The sequence below is a fragment of the Neophocaena asiaeorientalis genome, unplaced genomic scaffold, assembly GCF_003031525.2.
Source record: "Neophocaena asiaeorientalis asiaeorientalis breed wild unplaced genomic scaffold, Neophocaena_asiaeorientalis_V1.1 scaffold14, whole genome shotgun sequence".
Taxonomy (NCBI): domain Eukaryota; kingdom Metazoa; phylum Chordata; class Mammalia; order Artiodactyla; family Phocoenidae; genus Neophocaena; species Neophocaena asiaeorientalis.
The window spans coordinates 1879984-1903083 of record NW_020175192.1 but is presented as its reverse complement, the minus strand read 5'-3'; the positions used below and the strand labels follow the sequence as shown (position 1 = coordinate 1903083).

The 23100-nt window shown below is 42.8% G+C and overlaps 1 protein-coding gene across 1 annotated transcript in view; it reads right to left on the bottom strand.

Moving 5' to 3' along the window:
• SLC20A2 (solute carrier family 20 member 2) overlaps positions 1-5659 on the bottom strand; it is a 74262-nt gene extending 68603 nt beyond the window's left edge. The window contains exon 1 of the mRNA XM_024765044.1: positions 5455-5659. The gene's annotated coding sequence lies outside the window, so the exon portion shown is untranslated. The remainder of the gene's footprint in view (positions 1-5454) is intronic.
• Positions 5660-23100: the final 17441 nt, after the last annotated feature.

Genomic DNA, 23100 nt, shown 5'->3' with positions numbered 1-23100 from the left:
GCGTTAGAAGTCAGTCGTCTCTGCTCTCTGAATCACTAAGACAAACCTGTCCTCTCTGTGTGCAACCACCACAGGGACCAGGTCTCACATACTCCGTGCGTGGACACAGATGTAGAACGTGACAGTACACGCGGCCTCATGTCTGAGAAGTCAGGTTTTTCCAACATAACGAGGTCTGAAGACTCAGTGACAGGCTTGGAATACTCACCTGCCACCTTCACCCTCTGTCTCCCATGACAAGGCAAACAAGTCTGCACCAGACTGCCCTCACTTGAAGGAATGTCGAATACTCTGCAAATGTGTGATAAAGAACAGCTATGAAAGCTAAGGATGCCACTATCCCAGTTCTCAGCGCTGAGCTCTGAGGGCCTCAGAGCCTGGCTAAGGCAGGACGTGGCCTCTCTGGGGACAACAGTGTGATCCAGGTGTGACACTTTCTAGGCAACACTGGCAAAACATGTCCTCAGAGGACCCTTTCTTCACTCTGATCACAGGAAGCTCTGATTGTCCTAAACGCTATACGAAGTGTAACAGACACACTCTCCGTAGTTTGTTTTCAACCCCAGACAACTCCTTCAAGCAAAAGTACAAAGGAAAAATACACAAAAGGGCAAAGACAACTAAATTAAGATGAATTTTTTTTTTTTTTTTTTTTTTGCAGTACGCGGGCCTCTCACTGCTGTGGCCTCTCCCGTTGCGGAGCGCAGGCTCCGGACGCGCAGGCTCAGCGGCCATGGCTCACGGGCCCAGCCGCTCCGCGGCATGTGGGATCTTCCCCGACCGGGGCACAAACCCGCGTCCCCTGCATCGGCAGGCGGACTCCCAACCACTGCGCCACCAGGGAAGCCCAAGATGCATTTTTATTATGTGCAAAATGGGGGGCTGCGGGGGGAGGAGAGGGACTCTTAGGAATAAGTACCTGGACTGGGGAGGGTCAGAACTGCCAGCTGCCCGATGCGAGATCATGAATTACATGGGCAAGGGCGGAGCACCTGTGGCCTCGGACGCTGCAACAGAATAATTCACTAGGTATTTGTGTTAAGCGCCTACTAGGTGTCCTGTTGGTTGTCCGCTGCGGATACAAAACAACAGGATAAACAGGTCCCTATCCTCCGGCTCTAAGGGAGACCCACTACCACAATATATTTAGGTCCCCCTGTCCCCAGCTTCCAGGTGGCAGGTGGAACTCCCCGTGCAGGCACGAGGGATGGCATCCTGCAGGCAGAAGGGACAGAGTTGGGAAGATGGGGTGGCATCACACTGCCCCGTCCCCACGCTTCTTCTGAAATGGGGAAGAGCCCCCCCTGAAATGGGGACTGTCACAGCAGTCTGTGGCACAGAGGGGTCACGGGCCAACATCAAGGGGCTCCCCATTTTCACAGCTGCCCGAACCTGCCCCCAGATGGCTGCTGAGAAGTCACACGGGGAGCAGACAGTCTATTTAATGACACTGTGATAGAGCAAAAGCAGGAGATAAAACACAATATGACTTCTATCACAATATCTCATCTGTTCCTCATCTGAAATGGGCACTGTCTTAACTACTGAGTTCAGAAAAGTAATTGCAAAATTCTCCGGGGTAATTATTAGTCTTCTCTCAGTGACAGAGGAAATCCAGAGCAAAGTTAGGGCTAGAGGGGGCTCTGACAGGTCATTTAACTCCTGACTTCAGACAGAATATTGAAAACACTGCAGACAAATATAAACCCATTTTTAGATGACTTCAGGAAAATTGTTTACATTTTCCAGTACCCAAGTTCCCCATTTTGTAATACTCGTCTTTGTACCTCATCTAGTGGTCCTCCAACTTCATCCCAATCACTTGGGGGGGCTAGCTAAAACCAGATTGCTGGGTCCCACCTGCACAGTTTCTGCATCAACAGGTCTTGGGTGGGGCCTGAGAATGTGCATTTCTCACAAGCTCCCAGGTGGTACTGATGCTGAGGGTACTAGGACCACACATTGGGGACCACGGTTCTAACTTAACCCTTACTGGACCGAACCCTTACCTCCTCAACAGAACTGGATACTAGTTGGCCATCGTCCCCTGGTCCAGAGGCACACAGATACTGGAATAACAATCCAAGAGTCCCCTGGTCATTTTTTTCCCTTCAGCCTAAATAACAGAAGTTCCCTAACATCTTATTATAGGCATCATTTTCCAACCCTTTAATCATTTTTGAGGTTTTCTGTTGGGATCTCTCCAAGTCCCTTTTAGTTGTGGAGCCGTGAACTAGACCCGGAACCTTAGTCAGAGATGGGGTGAGGTTGAGTATAAAGGGAAAATGACTCACAGATTCATACCACATCCTCCTTTCATTAATCTCCAATGCCCGAGCTTGCCTTGTTGGCTCCCTCTGATTCCTGCCCTTCTGACACCGTTACAGGCTGCAGTAATGCTGAGCTGACCTTCGAAACGCCTTTCTTCAGAGAAGCTCAAAGCACTTCTCTAACTTAACACAACTGTTGACTTGACATCCCCAACCAGATTGGGGATGAAGTAACTTGTTCAATCGTGCATCAGTTCAAGAGAGAGAGAAAATCGGGAACCCAAATTCAGGTTTCCATCCAGACGTCACTCTGTGGAGAAAGATGCCCCTTACTTTTATTGCTTTTATGCGGTATCAAGTTTCCTCCTTTAGAGACTAATAAACAGTCCCTTTCCAGGTGCAGGTGAAACTCCTGATCTCCTTCCCTGCGTGGGGAATCGTCCCAGAGACCTGCGGTTGTGGATCAGGCCCTGGGGGCCATCCCCCTCTTACCTCCATCACTTCCCCAGCTGCTGGAAGAGACAGGGAAGCAGGGCCCCGTGGCACTGCCGGCTGCCCGAATCCTACAAGGCGGAAGCCCAGATGGACTGAAAGCAGCCCACGGGTGACCCCCGACCCTCCCCATTTGTCTTCCTTTCCCTCCTTCTATTCCTTGCTCTGCAGGTTTACTCAGTGTGCAAGTCGCGGCCCAGGCTCTGTCCCGCCTAATTTGAGCATGTGGGCTCTTTGAGAGTAGGAACTATGCTTTCTTTGTGCATTGTATGGCTCTGGGGGTGCTTAATACATGCTAAACAGTAACAGCCGTCCCAGCATTTCCAGAAGCAATCGGCATTCCTGCCGAGGGCCAGATCCTATTACCATACACTTGTGCCCAAGACAGGCAGCGCTGAAGACACCCTCTGCTCACTGCTCCTTTCATCCGGAACTCAATGTATCAAATCCTATTCCTGCAAGAGTTCTTTCTGAAAGAACATTCTAGAAGTGTGATCACTGAGCACATGCATTAGGCTCCCAACCAAAAGGCAACCTGTTAGATAATGTAAGTCTAGCCACACAGTTACCTATTAAAAACCGCATGTGGATGAAGGGGAGCCAGAGAAAACGTTCCTCTCCACTTCCCTGAAAACACCTCAAAGCTTCAGAGCAGAAGACTCTTCTCTAGGAATGAGGTCACGGTAAAAGAAATCTACTGCGATCAGGAGTTACTCTGTCAGAGCCTCTGGGGCTGTAACTATTTTAAGGGGGAAAGGACTAGGACGGAAGGGCGGGCTGCCAGGGAGAGCAGCTTAAACAGGGCTGGAGGTCACACCTGCACAAAGTTAAGTGCAGGAGGCTCAGGTGTGCCCGGCACACGGCTGAAACCACGGGTCCCGGGCTCCTTCCACAGGCCACAAAGCTGCCCATGTTTCTCAGCATCTGGACCCCCTGTTGGTGACTCTAGGTTGAGCTCACTGTGATTGGTCACGGCCAAGGTCACAAGTAGTCAACAGAGCCTCTTCTCAGGAGGGCACCGAGACCACTGTCCCTTTACCAGCCCCCCCAGGGTGAGCCGCAGGAGGAGAATCGAGGCTCCAGCAAACAGGAGAAATTCCCACCCTGACACTGACATCACCTCCTGGCCTAGATCACTCTCTCAAAGCGCATAAATCACAAAAGCAAACACTCGGAGAGTGTCTACGAGCATTTTAGTAACTCCTCCTAAAAGAACATACGCTTCCTTGTAGTAAAAACACCTTGGGAAACTTCTTTCTGTTAAATTAAAAACATGGATAAATCTTAAACAGCTTTTCTTTTTTGCAGGACTAAACTACATTGAGCGGATGAATAATAGCTTGAAAAGGATCTAATACCCAACCACAGTATAGCTCTAGAAACACTCCACTGAGACTCTGATGGTGCCTTATTAACAGTCAAAAGTAAGAACAGTTACTCTCTTTGGATAAAAGTATATATTCTGAAGAATCTCCTGGAACAAAGTCGCTTTAACTGCTGACGATGACATTACAGACTTCTCTGTTATAATTACAATGAATCCGGATGGCAAATTTCTCTTCTACTCAATAAAAAGACTTAAGTTTAAAAAAAAAAAAAAAAAGTTTATTTCTAAAAATAGCCCAAGAACTCAGTTCTATTTTCCCGTCTTACATTCTTTTCCTACTAAATGTACCACTGAAACATTTCCTTTCATTGTTGGCACCTTGGGTTGTTCGGATTTAAAATCAGACAATACATACTAACAAAGAAGTCTTTAAATGCAGCTTTCCAAATGGAAAATGGCATCTGAGGGCAAGCCTTCCTCCGGGCCCACAGATGATGGAGCCCTAACGCCAGGGAGCAGCTACTACCCCGTTAGAACCGTTTCATTAAAATCAACATTCCCAGGGGGGAGATAATTTACGTATTAATTGATAAAGAAATTCCTGCCAGGTTCTGTGTCATAAGCAAGTTGTTTGGCATAAAGTCAGAGTCTTCTGAATTAAAACACACTTTGAACTAAGCAAGGTGATTCAGACTTAATTGAAAATATTCTACATTAAAATCTTTAGTTTTCTTCAGTCCAAATTTAAGCTGGCGACTTGTTACATTAAAAGCAGTTAAGATTAGGGAATTCTTCCAGAAGATAATTTCAATTACTTTCCAAAAGCTTCCTCCTAAATTCATTTTATTTTTTAAGGGCTTCTCTTTAGGAGTATATGGATTTAAGCACCAAATCGTCCTTTAACAAAAACTGTCCATCTACACGTTTTACAAAATTACATTTGACACTCCCATTATTTCTGCACATAAACTTGTAGCTCACAGTAAGTGTAACAGGAATCCACTTTCAACATTTTTTTTCCCTCTAAGAGTTAGGTAACCATTGAAAATAAAGCTCAATGACACACCATTCCATTAATCAAGTATTTGAGCAGATAAAGTATGTAACAATCCACAGATTGCTTTCGCAAAGATAAAAATAGTAAGAATCACATACTTTCTCTTGGGAAAATCGAGTAAGGCAGGTTTCTTGCATTAGGATACATTTAAGGAAAGCCCTTTCGCCACCATTCTTAGAAGCCTCTAAAGCGCCCACCCCAGAGTTCCCAGTTTTCCCAAGAGATAAAAAATTACTATGATAGCAACATTAGGAAGATTTAAGGAGAAAAGAACAAAGAGAAATCTGAAAGATTCACCCAGTACTCACAAGTACTTTCAAAGAAAATCGGGGCTGCAATTCTTCAAAGACTGCTCTCTGGGGATCACCGACACAACCTGAGTCTAAAATAGACGCCTCTCACATGGGGCGGAGAAGTCACATTTCAGCTTGCTAACTTCTACTTGGGTAAACAGTTTTACAACTCATAGAACAAACCCTGGCTAAAATTAACTGCACCGGCGCAGCGGGCAGGAACTCGCTGATCTGCATCATGTGTGCGGGGATTTATTCACTGGGACAACATTGGTGTCCTCTTAATGGGCGATCTGGCCAAGGGGCGTGCCCTGGGGAACAATACGGAGCATCGTGACTATGCTAATTACTGAATTCAGTCCCACGGTGCTATCTCCTTTTACGCTGTTTTCCTGTTTTCGCAAGTACTGACAGAGGGAGAGAGAGTAAGCTCTTTTTCACAGCAGGCGTTCACTTGATTTTTAAGCACTTTCAAATCAGACAAAACTTTGGCAACAAGGTGGCAGTGCTGTATGCTCTTCACAAGGAAAAACCAAGTAAAGGGATATTCTGTCAGATTAGTTACACAGCATGATTAGACGTGGTACTACGTGAAATTAAACAGGCATCAAAGACACATACCAGTAGGTCTACCAACAAAGAGCGGTAAGTGAGAGCTCATTTTCTGATATATAATGAACGAATTTCATTTGCCTTCTGGCTTTGTCTTCTGCATCTCCCAAGGAGCCGCTGTGAGGATACAGGTTCACTAATAAATTACAACTGAGAACAAATATCTCAAATATTTGCAAAAGGCATCGTCCTTAGCAAGAAGCATGTTGAAGTGTATTTAACTGCCTGGCTGCCTGGAACTGGTAAATTGTCCTTTATAGGTGACAGACCACCTATAAATCATGTTGAAGCTCAAGTTGACAGTTAAAGACCCCAAGTACATAGCTGATATTCAAAAGAAAACTGGAAGTAACACGGAACTTTCTTTGAAAAATGCAAGTTGCCTTAATAAGTACAACTTGGATCAAAGACACAGAACTGCTTATCTACTCAAGATGGTTCAGACTAGTCTGTGTAGATATTTAAGTTCTTATGACATATTTTGCTCTCACTGGACACTTTATGAGAACTATCCAGGCACACCACCAACATCAATCAAATCTCCAAACATCTCTGGGAGAGGTCATTTTCCCATTTTGTTTTTTAAACAGATGGGTAAACAGGGAAATTCAATGCCTTGTCCAACGCTTCTCACTGAATCAACACGGGATTATTCCACCTCTGCTCCTAACCGCTCTATGACACGTCTTCCATGTTAACTATTCAGCTATAATCCTACAAATCTTTTCAGGGCTGTCTGTTTTCCCAATTTTAAGATGTCACATGTCGGTTTAGATTTCAAGAGATTTATTCTGCTCAGCTCCCAGATCCCAGGTCTGAGCTCTGAGGCTCACACCCCAACTCCCTGGTACAGGCAGGTGACATGGACCCATAAGACCTGGCTGTGTCCTTATGAAGCACTTGGCCACCTGTGGCACGCCACCCAAAGTGGCGAACGGGTTGGTTTTCACTGGCATGAGCTGGCAGCCACCAGCACAATCCCCCTCCCGGTTGTTTACAAAAACTGCTGGCTGCCAGTCTGGGCTTCCACCCCCAGGCCCAGCCTTAGGCGGCTACAGCCAGCACGTGCTCACCCCCGTGAGATGGTAGCTGCCCTGCACTCACCATCCCAACCCGTCACTGGAGTGGGCCCCCCAACTCTGCGCCAAAAGGAAAGAACTTATCGAAGACGGCTGACCTCTGATTAACATGATCACTTCTCAGTGGTCCACAGCGAACTTACTCTGGAATTCTTAATGCCAAAGGAGGACATCAAGACGCTATTTTTGACACAATTATCCTTATCCTATTATGTCATAGTTCAGTCAAAGAGTTTCTAAGCCAAAACATTATTTCTAGCCTAAACTGAAAAAAAGAAAAAAGCCAATACACCGTAAATACTTATGCATAGGATCTGGCATCGGAGAGGGTCAGGATGATGGACCCACATCCCTTACACTGAAGGCAGGAGACGCCGAGCAGTTTTCCAGTTATTCACGTGTCAAATATGCTGAGTATGACTCCACTGTTGCTTTCAACAGAGGCCACACCTGTTCCAAAATGCAAGAACTAAAACATTCCAAAGAAAATAGTGTATCCTCCAATGTACGAGTCACCCTGCTGTTTCCTTTTCATGAGTGAAAAGAATGTGAGAGTCATCTGGACTCTTGTTCCAGGCATACCTGTGACAGTAGAGAAAAATCTCTGTGCCTCATTTCAAAGCAAGGTAAAGCCTCCCGTTCGCTGTCATGAACTGTGGGTGGTGGGCACGAGGCAGAGGCAGAGCTATGCACATGGGGGCCGGCGCCTAGGGGCTCTTCAGTCCGACAGACCCATGAAATCCAGACAAAGACAACTGTTCTGACAAACTCACGTTACTGGACTGGCCTGGATCACGACCGTCCGGAGCAGCTACCTCTATAATTTAAAATTTTCTAGTCACATTAAAAAAGTAAAAATAAACATGTGAAATTAATTTTAATAACATTTTTACTTAATACATCCAAGATGCCATCATTTCAACATGTAATGAATATAAATATCGCCAGTGAGAGGGTGGGAGACATGGAAAGCCGAGGAACTCAGACAAACAGGAAGAATATGACTCAGAAAAGAGAAAGGACTAAAAGGAGGACAAACAGACCAAAAGGAGGAGAGATGAAAAGAAGAAAAGCATTTCTCCCTGGGTATGGAATCGAGTTATAGAATCATGTAACAAATACTGTTCCTGGAATAATGGAATGTTGCCATTCCGGGACGTGCTGCTGAGGATACAGAAAGGAAAGACAAGGTCTCTATGTCAAGGAGCTCAGGGCTGAGTGAGAGGGACAGATCCCCCCAGCCCCAACCTGGCAAATACACGGTGCTGTTATGTGCTGTGGGCCGTGGGAGCACAAGGGAGGGGGGCAGCTTCATTTTTAAATGAAGGTTATTTCTAATGAAATTTTTTTATTGAAGTATAGTTGACTTTCAATTTTGTGTTAGTTTCAAGTGTACCGCAAAGTGACTCAGTTATATACATATAGATATTTCTTTTTCAGACTCTTTTCCCATACAGGTTATGACGGAATATTGAGTAGAGTTCCCTGTGCTCTACAGTAGGTCCTTGTTGTTTATCTACTTTATATATTGTAGCGTGTGCATGTTACTCCCCAATTCCTAATTTATCCCCCCCCACTGAAATTTTAAATATATGTCCTAGAACATTTCAGGATTCTGAATTTTATTTTGGAATCTAGAACAGTCATAGATAGATTATTCCAAAGTATTTAAAAATGACATCTGGAACCAGCAGTAAAGTTTCCCCTCTGAGTTATTTATCATCTTCGTTACACCTGGTTATTTGGCCTAACTAGTGAAGGTACAGGGCAGGAAAAAGGTAGGAAGGGGAAAAAATTCACATCTCACCACGGTCCCCAGGTTTTCAGAGGATGGCATAAAGTACTCAAAAACTTCGTGCTGAAAAAAACATCCCCAGCCCACTGGGGAGAACGTCTTCTTTGGACCATAGCTGGGGAGTCAGTAAGACCTGGTTCAAAAGGCAGCCCCAGCCACCAGCTGTATGACCCCAGGCAGCTCAGCGGGCCGTGAGTCTGCTTCCTCGCCACACATAAAACAGGGGCAATGGTGCGACAGCAAGGGGCAGCGTGAGAACTCCGGGCCTGCCAGGCACCCGGTCAGGCACAGCCACGCATGCGCTCTCAATAAACCACTGCGCCTTTAGGGTCGCACCCTTTCCATGTTCAGTGCAGTCCTCGCTGAAGACCGGTTTGGGATGTTACTGAGTGAGGATGAAAGCCTCCCGACTTTCATTCTTCAAAGCTTCAAAACAGAAAAAGTTGAAAGGGGCTTCAAACAATTGTTAAGTATTTCAGGGAAGCCAGGGTCTGCCAACTGTCTCTGAAAACCCTGCGGCCTGGACAGCCTGCTCAGTTCTCCTCCATTAGAGCAGCTCAGGCTGCAAGCCTAAGGCTGGATCAGAGTTTAGGGACACTGACCAACAGTACGCACAGATTTCATATCCGGCAGGTGGTGCAGTAATAGCCCCCTATCTGTTCCTGCTTCCCTGTACCATACCCTGGGGGAGCCCCTGCCCACCCTGACCTGGGCTTGGCCTGCAGACATCACCCAAAGACTTAAGGGCGGGCCCCGGGGAGCCTGCTGCCTCCTGCTGTACTTCGGAGCCCTGAGACCACCACCTGGAGACTCCCGGCTATAGCCTTCTGAGGATGAGACCACGTGGACACAGGCTTGCCCTCTGCCACTGAAGCCCCACCCCGGGCAGCCCGACGATGGCCCGACGGGCCAGGAGGCCATCCCAAGCCTTGCGGCCCCAGCCAAGCCACCAGCTAACTACAAAGACCAGCCGGGCTAGCTCCAACCAGAAGAGCCACCAGGGTGACCTCCCGAACTGCGAGACAGAAGGTTTCCTTTTCCCAGCTTGTTATACAGCAAAAGCTCACAAATATACAATCTTCAAAAGGTCTGTAACAGTCCATCCCTTTACTTCCAAACGAAATCCTTTAAGAATAATCTACGTCTATCTTACTCTTAAAAATTCACAATTGTAGCTTAAAAAAAATCCACAATTCTGATTACTACATTGACTTTGTCGTCTCCAGATTATCACGTTAATCCAACTAAAATGAAATAGTGATATGGTCTGATGATAAAATTGCTAAAATGTAAGTGCTCTATTTATTTCATCTTCTAATTGGAAACAAATATAAGTGGCCTTCGATGCTACAACTCTCTGTGCTAAAGTAATGACTTCTCCATCCTGGCCTTCAGAGTGATTACATGGGCAGAGTTCACAGCCTTTCAGTCTGTCTTAATACTTCAGAAATGGATTAAGAGTACCATTTACACACACGTGAGCAGAGAAATCTGACTCAAAGAATAAACCACTTTTTCTCCAGCATTTTTTGCAAGCTAAAAATATATATACACATAGTAGCAAGTTCAAGACAGTTCTTTTTAAAGCCTTTGATAAACAGCTAATTCTGCATAATCTATAACATAATTATATCAGGACTATGAAAATAAAGGCAGCATTATTACTGCTGTTGTTTGAATACTTATTTTAACAGAGTTAATTTTTTAAGTATCTTAGAAAATTTTAAAATTCTAAATTTTAAAATTAAAAATTTTTTTAATTTAAAATTTAAAAATTCTAAAATTTCTAAATTTTCTGGGGAAAATTTATCCTCACCATGCATTCCTAATAGTCACATCCATTTAACAAACACTTGTTAAACAACTGCTTCCTGCCACTAAGAAACTCCCAAGCATTTGCAAGATTTGAACAAACGGCAGGCTGCCCAAGACTATAGCAGAAAATGGTGTTAATGACAGTTCTACCTTCAAGAGGCTCATAATCTGATAGGAGACATGACAGTATATATATATAAACCCTTCTACCATATGAGGGTAATCAGTAAGTATCCCAAAGGGTGAAAATCCTTTCCAATAGGAATCTAAGAAAAGAAGAAGAGGCTTCTAGTTGGGTTAGTCAAGAAAGGCATCTTGGAGAAAGTGGCATGTGAACTGAGCCTCTGCCTGCTGATAAGCTTTCAACAGTAAAAGGAGTGGAAAGAACATTATACAGAACCAACAACATGAGCAAAGACATGAGAAAAAGGCAGGCTGTGATGCATGTCTGTAGAATGTATGTCTGGGAAATGGATTTCAGCTCTATCAATTAATAGCTGTTTAGATCACTAATAAAGTTCCTTAATTTCTCCAAGTTTATGCTGTAAAGTGTCCAATGATTGTGTGGAGTCCAGAGCAAGACTGCCCGGGTTCCTTCTAGTTTCAACACTTAATAGTTGTTGACCCTGGGCAATTACTCTCTCTGTGTCTCAGTTTCATCATCTTTAAAATGGGCATAACAATATACAAATTTCATAGGGTGATTATGAAGATTAAATGAGTTTATATTTGTAAAGCATGCAGAACAGTGCCTGGTGCTTAATATATAAATATTTTGTTAAATAAACAAACTCATGTTTATGCATACGTAGCAAGATAGATAGATAGTTAGATAGCTAGACCAGTAGACAGATGTGTATCAATACAGAAATACAGATATAGCTGTATCACCAAGGACAGAACGTGTATGTAGTAGGTGCTAGATATATTGAATTTTTTCCTTCGTCTGAAGTTCACAGAGCACTGTACTAGAACACGAGGGTCAGCCATGTTTTCCCGTGCCTCAACATGAGCCTCCACTCAGAAGATCAGAGCCTGTCCCTCCCCTTCTCTCTTGGGGCAACCGTTGTGCACGTGAGATGCTATGTTTAAACTGCTAGACAGACACAGCACGGCTGCCAGATTCAAACAAAGCTGTAGTAATGTCTCGTGTAATAAATGTACCTTCATTGGAAAAGTAAGCATAGGCTCATTAAGTACAATCGAAACCTCTATAATTTATTAGTATTCAAGCTAATCTAAAACAAGAAACCTTAAGTGTACTGTAATTTGAGATTTCAGGTGGAAAAAAGTAGACAAAGCCACATGATTCAAAAGGTAGGTTAATGAAATCTTACTAATTCTAGTCTAATTTGGCTTCAAGTAGTTATATATCCAAACTGAAGACACTTTTAAATGCAGTTGTATTACTTGAACCTATTAACAAATATTAAACTGAGTTCCTTCTGTTTTTAAGATGAAAATACATATTATACTAAAAAAAAAATACTGCTAAAAGTACTTGAAAATATTCTGTCGTGTTGAAATAAGTAAAAATGTCCTGCAATCTTACACTATTTGTTTCAAAACCTCTTTTTCATAGATAATGCAGCAGTGAAAATTTCACCCACCACAGATCAAACTATCGTCAATTCCGCACTGGTGAACAGAATGTGAATTAACAAGTTACGCTGAACTACTAATCGTAAATGCCCACTTCTCAGTTGACTCCATCCAATTATAGGAAAACTATTAAGAATCAGACAACAAGCTATTAACCTCCAAAACCTTCTGGCACATTAGCATTCAGTATTCATTTCTGTTATTTCAGCCACGCTGTTTCACAAGCAATTAAGCCAACTTCAACAGCTCCTACGATCTCTTTTCAGGGTAAGGACTAAAAGAGGGCTGTAGGTGAGCTCTTTAATACAGCCGTGCTGCTGGGTTCGTTCGAATCCCAACTTCACTACCTACTAGCTTAGCAACCATAGGCAAGTTAACAGACTTGTAAAAATGAGTCAATGGACATACAACACTCAGAACAGTACCTGGCATGGATTTTTTAAAAAAATGTTTATTTTACCTATGTAAAATAATGATGAAGGGGAATTCCTGTTTGAACCACCTGTACAGAGTAGAGAATCTACTTTGGGGCTCTGGGTTTTTACAGGAAACTTGCAGGGTAAATCTGAAAGAACCCTCATAATAGCAGCCCAAGGCTGCCAGTTTTACTAATAATAATTTCAAGTAAGTTCTCATGGCTCCTGTGTTCCATTCTCAAGTCGCGGAGCATTCGTAAGATGCCTAAGTATGTGGGAAAACACGACACTTGGTACCAGTTTACCAAAACAGTTGGGAAATCAAGGATTTGCTTTCTAACTTTTAACAGGTTTTTTGTAAATGGATGTGGTCTGTTCTCAACCAGACACACTGAGAAGTGGTCACTTCGGGGGTAAGCAGTTCAAAATCAACCTCAAATTAGAAGAGCTGAAATATTCATAAGAGATTCTAACTTCACTTGGCTACAAGAATCTGGTAGGTGGCTGGTTTCAATGGGGGGACAGAGCCTAGTCTCTTGAGATAAATGTACATGATTCTATCTCTTAAGTACTGTATATTTCATTTTAAAAAGTGCTCCAATGAGGGCTCATTTTTCAGAATATCAGCATTAAACAAAAAAACAGAAGGATTAACAACTCAGCTCTTAAAACTGTAATAGGACAGAAATTATAATAATCCAAGAGGCCATTCTCAGAAACACAGAGACCAGCTCCTTTACACAGACCCTGGTTCACAAAAAGAAGCGTGGACAAACGGTACCGGGGTATTGGGGTTGATTGTAGACTGCGAAACAGGAAACAATTATCCATTTTAGACCTTAGTGCTCACACTGTAAGACTTGGTTTCTTCTTTTTCTTGACATTCTCTTCCTGTCTCTCTAATTATCCATTTTAGACCTTAGTGCTCACACTGTAAGACTTGGTTTCTTCTTTTTCTTGACATTCTCTTCCTGTCTCTCTAATTATCCATTTTAGACCTTAGTGCTCACACTGTAAGACTTGGTTTCTTCTTTTTCTTGACATTCTCTTCCTGTCTCTCTAATTGTCAGGAAAGGGTGCACTTCCCAGTTCTTTGAGTCAGATCTGTTTTTAAAAAAGTGTTCCTAAAAAATAACTAAAAATTATTCTTTTTAGTTTCACTAATTAAGATCCTTTCATGTCAACTACACTGAAAGGAAGAGTTCTTGATAAATCCAGATTTCTTTAAGGCTTAACGTGGGGAATGCAGCCAATATTTTATAATAACTATAAATGAAGCATAACCTTTAAAAATTGTGAAACACCACATTGTAGACCTGTAACTTATAAAACACTGTACAACTATACTTCAATTTTTAAAAGTAAAAAAAAAACCCTCTTTTTAAATAAGATGATGGACATGTAAAAGAGTAGCATATTAATAAATTCCAACTAACACCTTGATTTTGACTAAGAAAATTCTTGTTATTATTCAACTCTAAGATATGATATTGGATTATAGGATAATAAAGAGCCAGTTAGACAAAGGGTATTCTAGTTGTTCATACACAGCCTATCAGAAAAACATGCAAATCATGATGTCAGACTAGTACTTACTGTTCTTTGTGTAAAAGTGTTAAATAAGCCATGTCTTCTCCTAGGAGTGTAGAGGTAGGCCAGTGTACAGGAAAATTAATTAAGATAAAACCCCAAACGATGTCCGAAAGAATCTCTCTGAGATCATTCACTAAAGTAATCTCTTTCAAAATTTAATCCTGGGCACTGAAGGAGAGGAGGAATCAATCACATTTAAGTTATGATTCTTTAGAATGTGTTGGACAATTCTGAGACACACTGAGGAAAAGAGTATTAACAACAGCCAAGAGAAGACGGCAGCTAAAACTTAAGGGTCAGAGATGAGATCAAAATTAGAAACATATAATGTCTGGAGAACCGTCCATATAAGGGTATCTTTAAATCAGTAACTAAGTTAGGACAGTCCACTGGGCAAAATAAACAGCTGCCATCATCAGAGTGGCTGATTCTTCATCTCTCATTCAGAAACCTCGGTACCGTCTCAGGAGCCAAACATGACATGACTGTACGCTCAACAATGTTTGGAGCTATTGTCAAAGCTGGTCTCGACTTTCCTAGTCCCAGGTGAGAAACTCATATACTTCGATCTTTCCTTTTTATAAAAGTACAAAAAAGCAACAGTAGAGGATGAACTTCTGCCGAGCCTTCCTCACCACATCTGGTGCAGCATATTTACTTATACTCTCCAACCCCATGGACTTTCTGATTCCCCAGAGTAGGCTGCTTTCCCCTCTCATTTACTTATTCATCAGACTTTCAGGGAACTTGTTAAGCTGGTGCCAAGCACGAGAAAGGTGAAATAAATAAGGATCTTACCTTCTAGGAGTTCAGTGTGGTAGGGAAGACAGACACAAATAATCGTAATACAGTGTAAGGCCTATAATAGAAGTCTGCACAAAAGGAAGGTTGCAACTGTCTTTGGGACTTGGGGAGGGTCTGCGACGGAAATGACCAGGCAGAGAAAGAGCGTAAGGCATTTGAGGCAGAGCGATCAGTCCAGGCAAAAGCTCGGAGCATGTTCTGAGAATAGCAAAAACTATGTGCTCTGAGTGTAAGTGACAGGATGTGAATGGGGGAAGCAGCAGAAGATAGGCTGGAAAAGTCGACTGCTGAGGTCCCTATGTGCCATGCTGACTCGGTGGTCCACTGTCTTGTACCGCTGAGGCTCTCAACTCTGGCTACACATTAAAATCTCCTGGGAAGCTTTAAAACAAAATATTGATGTCTGGTATTTGTTAGTATCAATTAATTGGTCCAGGATGGGGACTGGGCATTGGTGTTTTGGAACAGTCTTCCCGTGTGACTCTGTTATGTGGCTGGGGTGAGAACAGCCACTACAGGCAACACGGAGTCAACACAACTGTGTGCACAGGATGGGGGTGTAAGAACACTAAAAAAATAAATGAGTAACTGGGCAACAGTGTGAAGAGTAGATCAGAGGCACAGACACCAGGGGAGGAATGTCAATGGACAGGTTACCGAATACAGTCGAGAGGTAAGAGTCTAAGCCAGCAGTTAGTAGTAACCTTTCCTGGGTCACTGACCTGTGTGAAAGTCAATGATAAAGGTTAGATGCCTCCTCCTCAAGAAAAATGCACCTATGTCAAAATTTCAGGGGATTATGAACCTCTTTGAGCAGTGGACTCAAGTGAAGAAACCCTGACCTAAAAGCAGCGAATAGAAAGAGGAGAGAGAGACTTCTGAGGTAGAGTCAATAGCACGATGACTCCCAGGTGAGGGGAAGGAAGAGGGATTCAGGCTGACGCCACCACTTCTAGCTTCAGAATTGTTAGTGATCAACATGTATTTGTGCACTTAAGTGTCAGGAATGACACTAAGCACTTAACGTGTACTCCTCTCAGGGAATCTTCCCAATTCTAGAAGACAGATTGCAATCAGGTTGATCACTGAAGAAACTGAGATTTAGAGACATTAAGGCGCTTGTCCAAGGTCATGCGGCATTAAGTGGTGGAGCAGGAATTCAATCCTCCAGAGCCTGCGGTGCCCCCGGCACCGCTGGAGGGTGGAGAGGAGACAGGACAGAGCAGAAGTAGATTTAGGATGAGAGGAGGAAGGGGGAGGGGAGGGAACACACAAATTAGTTTTAGGCATGCTGTGTTCCAGACAGTATAAGACATATCAGTGGCGCTATCTGCTACGTCAGGAAAAAAACAGAAAGGAGCTCCAGAGGGGACAGCAGAAGACGGCAGCAGAATGTTTAGGGAGTCCTCTCCACGAGCCGGGCACCGTGCTAAGTGCTTCTCTCGGGGTGTAAGTGCTATCGTTACCTTCCCTCTACAAGGAAACAGACTTGGGAGATCAGGTCCCAAAGCCAGCAAGTGGTGGAGCCCATCTCCTTAAGCCCTAACCTAAACCTCTCTGGCACCATAAAAAGGAATGGAACCCATGGTCGGAAGTGGCAGCAGCCCCCAAGCTGTTCTAAGACCACTAGTGTGAGATACAGGGTTTTTCTCTTTTTTTTTAAAGCTTTATAATTAAAAAAAAAAAAATTGACAGTATTTATCCATTTCCACAACCTAAAGGATTTTTATATGGTTTCAGTTATTGAGGGGCGATAAGAGATATCTGTGTCTCACCCAAGTGAAATATCAGAGCTACATCTACACAGGGCAGTATGCAGACTTGGATGCAGGCCTGTGCAGACAACAAGCAAGACACAAATTCCAGGCAGTGTCATTATCATCTGAGTCAGGATTCAGAACAATTAGTCTAATGAAGATAGTGTCCTATGTTTCCGGAGGCCACAGTGAAGCCAGGAAGTGGTGAAATTTCCTTTTTTACTCTCTTTTTGCAGCATGAAAAGAATGTGGCTTTTCTCCTCTCTGAAGAAACAAAAATAAAGTCTTAAACCACACACTACAGGCCTAGACTAGTTACTTCAGGTTTAACAGTGGAATAACTCATGCGCCGCAAGTTTCAGATAAAAACCTGTTATATTTCAACATTTCAGCACCTTACAAACACCTGTACTGGCAATCATGTAGCCTTTGAGTTAAAACCATCGCCTCTATAAAAGTACTTTAAAAGAGCCTACAATATTATCCCAGAATTTTCTCCTGTTTTGGAATTTAAGCACCTGAGAGAAGAAATATGACAATCCAATTAAAAGGGTTTTGAAGTCCTATGGTACAACCTTTCACTTAGAGCAGGAATTCCTTCTACAGCCCCTGTCCTGGTCCCCCCATCATAGGCTTGAAGTCATTACTCTCCAGGGCACCCACCCCATCACTGGAGAACTCTCACCAGAGCTCAGAGCAGGTCACAATCCTTTGCCTTGTGATGTCCACTCCTTCAGGGATTTACTGAGCACTTGTGCATCCACACGCACAAGCTCTCCACACCACCTTCCGGTCCTGCCAGTCCCTAATGCACGTCGCTCTTCAACACCCTCTCCTTCTGCTCCAACGACCCAACTCCCCCTCCGGTGGTTCCTCCCGCGACTTCTTTTCTCAGCCCACCACCGGTCTCCCTCCCCTGCTGATGTCTCACCTAAGCATGGGTCACAGGAGTAAACACATTCACCAGATGTGGTCTAACATCTATTTTCAGCAGCCGCATCACAGAGAGGCTCACAGGAGCCTGTGGCCAAATAAACTCATAGCTCGTTTTTGTCTCAGATGCATGTGGGGCAGTCCTCAACTCCTGCAGACGGTTCCTCCTGAGGCTACTTCATCTTGCTGGTTTTAGAACATTACCACAACCTGGATTCAGATTATTCTGAATCCAGTCTGCTATGTGTGGTATTAGTCATCTCTCCTAGGTTGATGTCAGCCTTCCTTGAGGCAACAGCCCTGTTGAAAATCTGATGAAAGCCATAAAATGTACACAGTTTTGCAATCAATATCAAATGATTCTTGGACCCCCATGAAGCCCATCCATTGGCCTGTTTAAGGTGAAACCTTAGGAATTCTAGGACCTATGAAAAACACCTACGGTCACTAGAATTCATTCAGATCCATTTCTAAAATAATTGATTCTCCTATCTAATGCCCAACTTAATACCCAGAAGAAGCCAATCAACTGGAATTCAACTGACCTTAACTCACTAATTCTATCAGAGAAGATATCCAGAAACTAAGAAATCTGCCCAAAACCAAACCACAGGTTTTAAGAATACTTTAGACACAAAAGCACAAGCACCTAAAGTTATACGTACAAAGATACGTGTAGCATCACTGTTTGTAGTGACAAAAAAAAAGTGTGTGGGGAGAAGCATCCTGAATATCCGTCTGCAGGGAAATGGTTGAATAAATTATGGTGTGTTGAAAATTTTAATTCATTTTTTGGAAACAAGAGTTAGAGCTGATCTATTGACTTGGAGAGATACCCATGACATATTAAGGAGGAAAAGCAAGGTTCGGAATAATATATTGAGTATGATCCTACTTAAAAAGCAAAAAAACCCGACAAACCCTACATCCTTAGACACACTTTTCTGAATACAGGAAAAGGTGTGGAAGAATTCACATCTGTGAACATGGGTGGGGGATGAATTCTTTTTTTCTTTGTTCATCCTTGTATACTTTCACTTGTTACAAGCTAATGCTGCTTTTGCAAAGTAATAAATTCTAAAAAGAAAAGAAACTAAATAAAGCTGACAATAGGATCTATAAATAGACTCAGCTCTCCCACCCCAACACTCCAGGCAGGTTTTCTTTTTCTTTGGTTGCACCCCACGGCATGCAGGATTTTAGTTGCCGGACCACGGATTGAACCCATGCCCCGCACAATGGAAGCATGGAGTCTTAACCACTGGATGGCCAGTGAAGTCCCAGGCAGGTTTTCTAAATGCCTAATTTCTCCCAAAGGTTCCCACCCACAGTATACCTTGGATGAAATCTAACTTCCTTTTTGACTTTTCAGTGATTCTGAGTTTTTTACTGTTTGGGGTACTTGATTCCATGTCACAGGCACTCTTCTGTAATACAGAGTAAAGCTGTGTTTTGCAGATTAAATGTGTCCACAATTCACAAGTGTGATTATTTTCCCCTTTAGGAAAATACGCACCTCAGCAGAGCCGTAAATAAAAGGTATGCGGAATCCACATTAGTCCAATACGCAGGAGATGGACGCATGAAGCACAAACACTAGCAAATTCTAAGGTGAAGACATATGAGCAGAGATGCCATTCCTGCTGGTTCAGGGGTTCTCAACCTTGGCTAAACATCAGAATTACCTGGAAGCATTTTTTAAAAATACCAGTGCCTGGGCGCCACTTCCGGAGATTCTAAGTTAACTGGCCTGGGTGTAGGTACTTGTTTCATTTTTAAAGCTAACTAGATAATTCAGACAGAGTTAAGAACCACTGCTTTCTACAGTTCATCCTCTTCCTTCCTTTCTCCCAATCTTTTACAAAGAGCTTTTTCTTTATCGGTTATTTTAAGGCTACATTTGGGAAAGCCAAAACCGATCAACCAGCTGACCCTGTCCACCGTCTATAATTCACATTGTCCTTATGTGGACTTTTGATGCCCAAATTAAATAAAGTTACGTAAATCCGTGGCTACCACAGTTAAGGACCCTTCACATGTCAGAAGAGTATTTGTAGCTTCATCTGAATAATAACATCATTTATTATAAACTTTGGAGACAATGATTTTATGAAACATCTTAGGATGCCAAACATTATGTTGGAAAGCAAAAGTGCCAGCACTACTCTACCGATTATCTGAAATTTTGCCACATATTAGTCAATTAATGGACTTCCTGGTTTTTTGCACTAATCTAAGTATTTTTAAAAATTCAGCTCTACCACATCATAGAAAATTGATAAAAAGAAAAGCCATTGCATGAACTATTTCCCCCATTCAAATTCAGTATCTGAGAACAATTATATGTCCAAGAAATTTTTTAATAAAGTATGAAAGGGGATTTATTAACAAAATGAAATATTTATTTATTTATTTAGAAATATTTATTTAGTACATATTACATTACAGTACAAAAAAGAATTCTATACTTTGGACGCATGCCACAATTTATACAGAAAGTTTAAAACAAAGGACAATGTATATTATTTATATGATTTATAATGGCTGGTATTAACAAATAATTGCCTTTATATATATATATATATATATATATATGTATATCTACAAGTGTGGACAGCATTAGCATATATTTTCAAAGAAGCTTACAACGGTCCATCACATGAGTTTTGATCCAGGAATTGCACTCCTAAGCATTTATCCTAGTGAAATGAAAACTCAGGTCCACACAAAACACCTGTATACAAATGCTCACAACAGCTTTATCTGCAATAGCCCCAAACTGGAAACCACCCAAATGTCCTTCCAAAAGACAAAAGGTTAAACTGTGATACATCCATACCATGCCGGTACTCAGCAATAAAAGGGAACAAACTATTGATACATGCAACAGCATGAAGGGATCTCCAGGGCATTATGCCGAGTTAAAAAAGCCAATCTCAAAAGGTCACAGGCTGCATGATTCCATTTATATAAGAGTCTCAAAATGACGAAATTATAAAGCTGGAGAACACGTTAGTGGTTACCAAGGGTTGGTGGGTAGAGGGAAGGTTATAAAGAGGTAGCAAGCAGAAGCCTTGAGTTGATGAGTCAGTTGTGTGTCCTGGTTGTGGTGGTGGCTACACAGATCTACACGCGATGGAACTGCACACACACACACACACACACACACACACCCACCACATATACATACATACCCACACAGTCACACACACCCACACACCACATATACATACACACCCACAATCACACCCACACCCCACATATACATACACACCCACAGTCACACACACCACATATACACACACACCCACACAGTCACACACACACACCCCCACATATACACACACACCCACAGTCACACACCCACACAGTCACACACACACCCCACATACACACCACACAGTCACACACACACACCACATATACATACACACACACAAACACACACCACATATACATACACACCCAGTCACACACACACACACCCCACATATACATACACACCCATAGTCTCACACACACACACCCCACATACACACCAGTCACACACACACACACCACATATACATAAACACCCACAGTCACACACACACACCACATATACATACGCACCCACACAGTCACACACATATACATACACACCCACATAGTCACACACACACACACCCCACATATACATACACACCCATACACCCCACATATACACACACACACAGTCACACACACACACACACACCACATATACATACATACCCACAGTCACACACACCCCACATACACACCCACACCACATATACATACACACCCACACCACATATACATACACACCCACACAGTCACACACACACACCACATATACATACACACCCACACAGTCACACACACACACCACATATACATACACACCCACAGTCACACACATACCACATATACATACACACCCACACACAGACACACACACACACACAGTGCATGTAAAACTGGAGAAATCTGAATAAGCTCTGTGGATTGTACCGAGGTCTATTTTCCACTTTTGCTCTGGTACTAGCTGCCTCTGGGGGAAACCGGGTGAAGGATACACGGGAACTCTCTGTATTTTTACAACTTCCTGTGAATCTGTAACCATTTCAAAACAAAAGGTTTAAAACAAGTTTGAGGGAAACATGAAGGTGGTGACTTACTTACAATAATCCGTTTTTCTTCATCTAAGTGAAGGTATAAACAAGTAAGGGGAGATATACCAGATGGCTGGAGAGGAAAAGATGACGAATAGTATTTACTGAGCATTTACCACGCACCCGGCACTACAGCTGATCTCATTCAACTCAACACTCAGTCCAGTGAGGTGGTGGCTGCTAAACAGCCTCACTTTTCGGATGAGTAAACGGAAAGGTAAGAAATTCAATCAAGGCCACACAGCTGGCAAGTAGCAATGACGTCAAAGACCATCTCAAAGCAAAGAGGATGATTACTGTATCAAGAAGGGTTTAAAAAGCAGCTTAATATAGGTAGAGTAGGTGAAATACTACAGAAGTAAAATCTGAAATATACCCACAGCATACCTGCTGAACACTGTGTCTTCCAAGAACTTAAATCCACATCAGCCCTGGATAACTGAATGCACTTGACCAGAGATGTATTTGAAACTGTGGTTATTTTTTATCTTTTAAACTTTTGCTTAGAATTGAGAAGAAGAGTAACATTGATTTCTCCTCTTTAAAAGGTGCTCGCTGAATGGAAACAGGTAGATAAGAGGGAGCCAAAGTTCAGAAATAATACGAACAAGGCACTCAAGGTGGGGGAAATAAAGCTGATCGACTGTCACAAAGCCTGTTCAGGAAAGAAAAGGGAAAGCTTGCAATCTCGTCAAATGCCAGGCAGGATAGTCTGAATGAGGTTAGAATAAAACCAGAATCCTCATACAATGAACAACAGGGGCTAGCAGGATGAATATTTATTTGCAATAAAATAGTTTTAAATACAATAATGCAGTTAAGGTTGGCTTCAGTATGGCTTAGAAAAAGCAAAAGGAAACTTTCTGCCCTTTATCACTCCATCCATAAATTCAATGCAAATAATAAGGGGGGGTGGGTAGCGGGTGGCAGTTTTAAACAGGATTGGCCACAAGCTGACAGATAAAGCTGGGTGATAGGGACACGGAGATTAATTCTCAAAGCAGCTTTTGGGGCCACTGGTGTCACCTGCGCCACCAGCCCTGATCACATGAAAGAAAGCAAAAAGAAGGGAGGCAACTA